Source organism: Capsicum annuum, chromosome 1 (genome assembly GCF_002878395.1).
Source record: "Capsicum annuum cultivar UCD-10X-F1 chromosome 1, UCD10Xv1.1, whole genome shotgun sequence".
Classification (NCBI taxonomy): domain Eukaryota; kingdom Viridiplantae; phylum Streptophyta; class Magnoliopsida; order Solanales; family Solanaceae; genus Capsicum; species Capsicum annuum.
This window is the reverse complement of record NC_061111.1, coordinates 127,774,830-127,780,652: the sequence shown is the minus strand read 5'-3', so window position 1 is coordinate 127,780,652 and position 5,823 is coordinate 127,774,830. Positions and strand designations below refer to the sequence as shown.

General features: G+C 29.4%; 1 long non-coding RNA gene across 1 annotated transcript in view; it reads right to left on the bottom strand.

Moving 5' to 3' along the window:
- The window catches only part of LOC124896079, a 13,931-nt gene extending 8,585 nt beyond the window's left edge, over positions 1–5,346 (bottom strand). Inside the window, exon 1 of the long non-coding RNA XR_007052506.1 lies at positions 4,496–5,346. This is a non-coding gene — a long non-coding RNA (uncharacterized LOC124896079). The remainder of the gene's footprint in view (positions 1–4,495) is intronic.
- Positions 5,347–5,823: the final 477 nt, after the last annotated feature.

Genomic DNA, 5,823 nt, shown 5'->3' with positions numbered 1-5,823 from the left:
CGATGGTGCTGAAGCAGGTTCATCCAGATATCGATATTTTTAGCAAGCCAATGAATATAATAAACAATTTCATTTTTGATATTCTGAGAAGCTTGCTCGGGAATCTTGTAGATTGACTAGGATCAACAAGAAGTCAACTATTATATCTACGAATATTTACACTATAGTGAGGCCTGATTTTTTTTTAAGGGACCAAGGTTGTTACTAAGTTCACTAGCTTTTAGTAGTTTGAATTTGGATAGCTTTTTGGCTTAGGGTCAATGTAAAGTTAGGTGGTTTTTCATGTTTGTTTGTGAAATGGCCTTAGGGTCAACTCTTTCCCATGAAACGTAGCTTGTTGTTTGAAAGTCATAAGTCTTGCCTTTATAATGTGATAGTGCCAACTTTTGCTCATGAGATGTAACTTGAATGGAAGAAATCGTAGAAAAGAACAAAAATAATAAAAATTGCGAAAAAAGAAGAAAATGAAGAAACATATTACAAAAATAAAAATCAAAGAAAATGTAGAGTTGAGAGAGAATAGGAAAAAAATAAAGGTTGATAAAAAAAAGAAAAATTACATAAAAATAAAGGTCGAGAAAAATTTAAAAAGAAAAGAAAAAATAAAAATCAAAGAAGAATTTAAAAAGTTTTTTTTTTTTTTTAATAAAAGTAGACATTGAGAGGTGTAAAGAAAAAGAAGGGTTGAGAAAAACTAACTAGAACAAAAAAACAGAGGAAAGAAAAAATAAAAAATAAAATAAATATAAAATAAAAAATAAAAAAAAGAAATTGAGAGAAAAAAAAGAAAAAAGTATGGGTTGAGAAAATTAAAAATAAAAAGCGAAAAGAAAAAATAAAAATCAAAGTAAAATTAAAAAGAGAAAAAAATAAAAGTTGAAAGATATAAATATGGAATTGTTATCCATTGTGAGGACTATTTATGTAATTTACTCCATTGATCAAGGGCAATTTCATCCAAAAAAATATTAGTTAATAGGTAAAAGCTATTTTAAGGATTTTTTTTAATTTAGGGCTAAAATTTGAAAGCCATCCTAATATGGGTCTATTTTTTAGATTCACCCGACATAGAAGGAGCTTTAGTTGGAACTGTAGGTAGAACTATAAATTTTGTTTTGATTGTCTATTTTCTCCCTTGGTGGAAAAAAATAATTAGTTGTCATTTTTTTTATTTTTCATGTTTAATTTTTGTAAAAATTGAAAAAAATAAAATATTAAAAGATGAGAAAGGTTAATTATTTTTCAAATTTTAATTTTAATTTTAAGTTTTAAAAAACTCGAAAGATACTCTTTATATCAAAGTGCTTTTTTACTATCATTGTTAAAATACTTGGGACTTTAATATTAATAATTATAATATGTTCATAATTAACCTAGCTTAAAGAAAACGTTGTAAAGTCATACTAGGAAAGTTTCAGTATTCATATTTCTTTTTTGTATAGGCGTCTTTTTATATTAATAAATACTGCATACGGTTTGTGTTAGCAAATACATAGAAAGAAGAAAGTTACTTAAAGGAAATTTAAAGGTGAAAAATAAGGACATCAGAACTTTTTGCCCTTTATTAAAAGTTTTTATTTTAGATGAAATTTATCTTTTCACTATTTTTTTAATATTTAAAAATTAAAAATTAATTAAATATATTTATGATAAAACATTTCCTTATTAGAAGTCATCAAAATTAATGACAACTAATATTTTTTTCATTAGTTGAAGAATTCTAAATCAACTAAATTTGATTTTAAGAAGATTTGAAAAATATAAAAAATAAATATAAAAACATTAGAATAAGAAACATTTACTAAGTACCTAATTTTTAAAAGTTTTAAGTATGTAATAAGAATGTAATTAATGATTTTGTTAATATTTTGATTTTAAAAACAAGAAAAGATTTTAAATATAGAAAAAAATTAATCGTACCACAAATGTGATTCAAATTGATGCATCTCTCTTAGCCTTAGCACGGAAAAGAGGTATTGGATGACAAATGCAAAAATGATGATCCATTATTATATTTATGTGTGCTTACACTAAAATATATATTTATATTTACATTATTATATTAAATTGTGAAGGATCTCCGAAAAGTCATTTGAACATTTTACACTTCATTAAAATCTCCGCAATAGATAAAATCATTTAATTTTAAATAATCAAACATTACACCTGCGAGGCATACGTGGTTAAACTAGAATATATATATATACATATATATATATATATAAAAAGTCATAGATAAGATAATGCGGAACTTCATTATGTCATTCATTCATATTTATCTTTTTTTCTCCTTTATTTGGAAGTTTCCTTATTTTTTTTCGTTTTAAATCCCTTTTTAATGTATTTTATTGTAATAACCCTATAATTAATACTCTTCCTATTCATGAATTAATTTATTGAGTTAAATACACAATGTCCACGTAAATAATTTTTATTATTTCAACCACTCAAAATTCTTATTTATGCAAGAAAAAAGAATTAGAAAAGTCTTGCAATTTGAATAATCTATATATAATATAAAGTTAGATAAAAGAAAAGTGATGTAACACCTCTCTTTGGCCAAAGATCCCATTTATCTTTTTCTTTTTCATTTTCTTTGATCATTTTATATATTTATTTATTTCTTATTATTATATAAAAATAGAATGTATCAATTACTACTCCTCAATTTATTCATATTTCTTTATAAAAACTTAATGATCTTTATTTTCATTACTCCATTACTCCATGACTTTGATGATCATAACTCCAAAATTATAATAGACATGTTTATAATATGAGGTGGTATTGCATACTATTGTACTATATTATAATAGACATGTTTATAATATGAGGTGGTATTGCATACTATTGTACTATAAAGAGGAAGATAGCATTTTCACCCTACATTATAACCAAAAAGTCAAAGACGCACTTAAACTATTGGAGGCTTAAAAAAACGTTTGTATTTATACTTAAATCGATGGCATAATAACATCACAAAATAATTCCCAGGAAATAGAACACAACTCGCCCAACAATCTAAATAAAAAATAGAGCAAATGAAGGAGGTACAACTACCAAGTAACACGACCATTTGAATAAAACCACTTAACAATTTTGAACAAATCCTTCCGTCCTCTTTGTCAAATAATGTAAAAGAACAAAATATAGGATATTGGAGATCCTCAGGATTGGTATTATGCGAACTCACAGGCCTCTTTCGATATCATGAATCAAAGAGACCATGCGAGTTGCGACTAAATCATACAAACAAACAGTAAGGCAGAAAACTCAAAGATAACACGAATTCTCAAAGTTCTCAGTCTTAATCCAAAAAAAAAAACCAAACTTCTGAAGGTCGCGACAATGATAAGACAACCTCCAAAATTTCTACTATTAGCAACAGGCTTAAAAATTGAATGCAACTATTCTCCAAACATGGTCTTACAAAACTTCGAGAGTTTTAGGCCCTAAAAATTATAACTAGAAGGAAAGCCACAAACCCAACTCAAGAGAGAATGTACACCATGTAATGATTTTCGACGTCAAAGAGACCCAATCCATTCTCTTTTACAACAAAGCCATTATATTTTCCCCCGGGCATCAAATAAACAAAAAAAATACCGACTTGAAACGGACTCAACAGGAAAACAATAACAAAAAATTCAAACTTTATGATTCCACAACATAAAGGAAACACGACCAGTAGGCTGAAGAAAAGAGAGCTGGTGGGGCATATTATTTTTTTTATCCTCCTCCTCTTTCCGATGGACTCAAACGTGAGCTTTTAAATGGCTGGGATGGTCCTTGAGGAATCACAAAATTTCTGGTATACTATTAGACATACCCTTATCATCCTTTTGGCATTTAAAGAGCCTAGGAATATAAAAGGAAGTCCTATTAACGATGCTATCGTCTCAACAATAACATCAACAGTATCAACGAACAAGACGACATGTTATTCCAATCCTCCTCCTTATTCCGACAAATTCGTACGAAACAGTCGTTAAGAAGTCCTAGGACTTTCTAATACATTTTGGACCTTTCCTCATTGTCCTTTTGGCATTTGAGAAGCCAAAAAGACCTCAAGAGGTAGTCTAACCAATAAAACTACCAACTAAAATAGCAACAATGAATTACACCAAACGACATCAAGATAGGCAATGAAATGAAAATTAAAGCACGAACTTTTGGTGAGAAACCAACGACTCAAACATTAAACAATACACTAGATGAGGCAATAGAATGAAAGTTAATCAACAATGCTAAGAAATTATGATAGATTTTGAGGCTAAGACAATTATAACAGAAACCACAACAGCTAAGATAAAAAATTAACCTAACTCAATAATACAACCAACATACATTCATCTTTACTAGAAGAAACCTACGGCCTTTGAGGCCTCTACAACGAATAACCCAGCATACAAGATTTTTGAGATATCACTTATAACTACAGAATGACTAGATGAAGTAGAATACAATCAAAACTTAAATGGAAATGTAATGTTACCCGTTCGGGAGCAGAAAAATAGAACTTCGAGCTCCTTTGGACTTCACCACCACCAAAAAAATTCAATGCCGCTATGAAAATCTTGACTAGCTGACTACCTTTCCTACATTTTTTACCGAAGAAAATTTTCTTCTATTCTCACGACCAGCTTTTTCCCTTTTTTTCTCTCGTTTTTGCTATCAAAATAAAATTTCCCTCCTTTTTTTTTGCGGACCCCCCTGCTCAACTGTGAGCTCTTATGTAGAGAATAATTGAGGGTCCTCCTTCAGGTTTGAACGATGTAGGATCAAGGGAAATTAAATGGTAAATTGGGATTTTTAAACTAAGATTTTTTCAAAATTTGGATAGAAACAAAAAATCTCTTCCATTTCCCCCTGATTTTTTTTTGGGTTTTTGCAAGAAAATTCAATTTTTGGTGAATATTGGGGAAAATGGATTTTTCCCCAACCAATAGAAATTGGACGCACTTGTATTTTCGTAGTATGAAATCAACAAATTCCCAATGGATTTCTTGGGGAATATTCTTTGAAAATTGACTTGGCTGCCACTTAGCAAAATTTTAGAAGTTTTGAGGCTGATTTAGTACTAAAAATCATGTTAATCATGTGAGGGTGGAAAGAAATATACGTTTGGATGAGACACGAGCTGTTGGGGCTTTTTTGGGTCAGATTCGGGTCGAACTCGAGTCACCATCGTTGGCTGTGTTGCTGATCGGCTATTATGTTGAAGCTGTTAATCAGGTCTTGTCGGGTAGGGGTTGAAATAGGTCTGAATCGGGTTGGATACTGGGTATTTAGCTGTTCGGCTTGAAATCAGGTTTGGGGGTCGCTGAACGTGTTACTACTGTTTTGTAATTGATGGAGTCAGTATTTTACTGTTGATACTGCTATTGAAGAAGAAGGAAATAAATGGGCCGGGCCGGGTTGTCGTTTTGGGCTGATTTAAGTTGTTGGGCTGGAATTAATTAATTGTGGGATGGGTCATGTGTCAGCTGAAATTAGAAGGGGAAATGGGCTGATAGAATTGGGGATTGGTATTGGGCTAGTGTTAAAAAGATTTAGGTAAACTAAAACATTCATAAAATAATCCAAATTGGATTAAATTTTGGTGAATTTATTTAATTTTGATCGAATTGAATATCAATTGGCCAAATTGCATTATAATTATGGCCAAGTTGGCTTCAATTAAGGTTAAATTTAATAAATTGACCAAATTTAATTAAAATTTAAACAAATTAATCACTACTTTAATCCCAAACTTCTTGATTTAATAAAATCAAACAAATATTTTCTAAATAAATTAATTTCAAGAATAAATTACATTTAAAT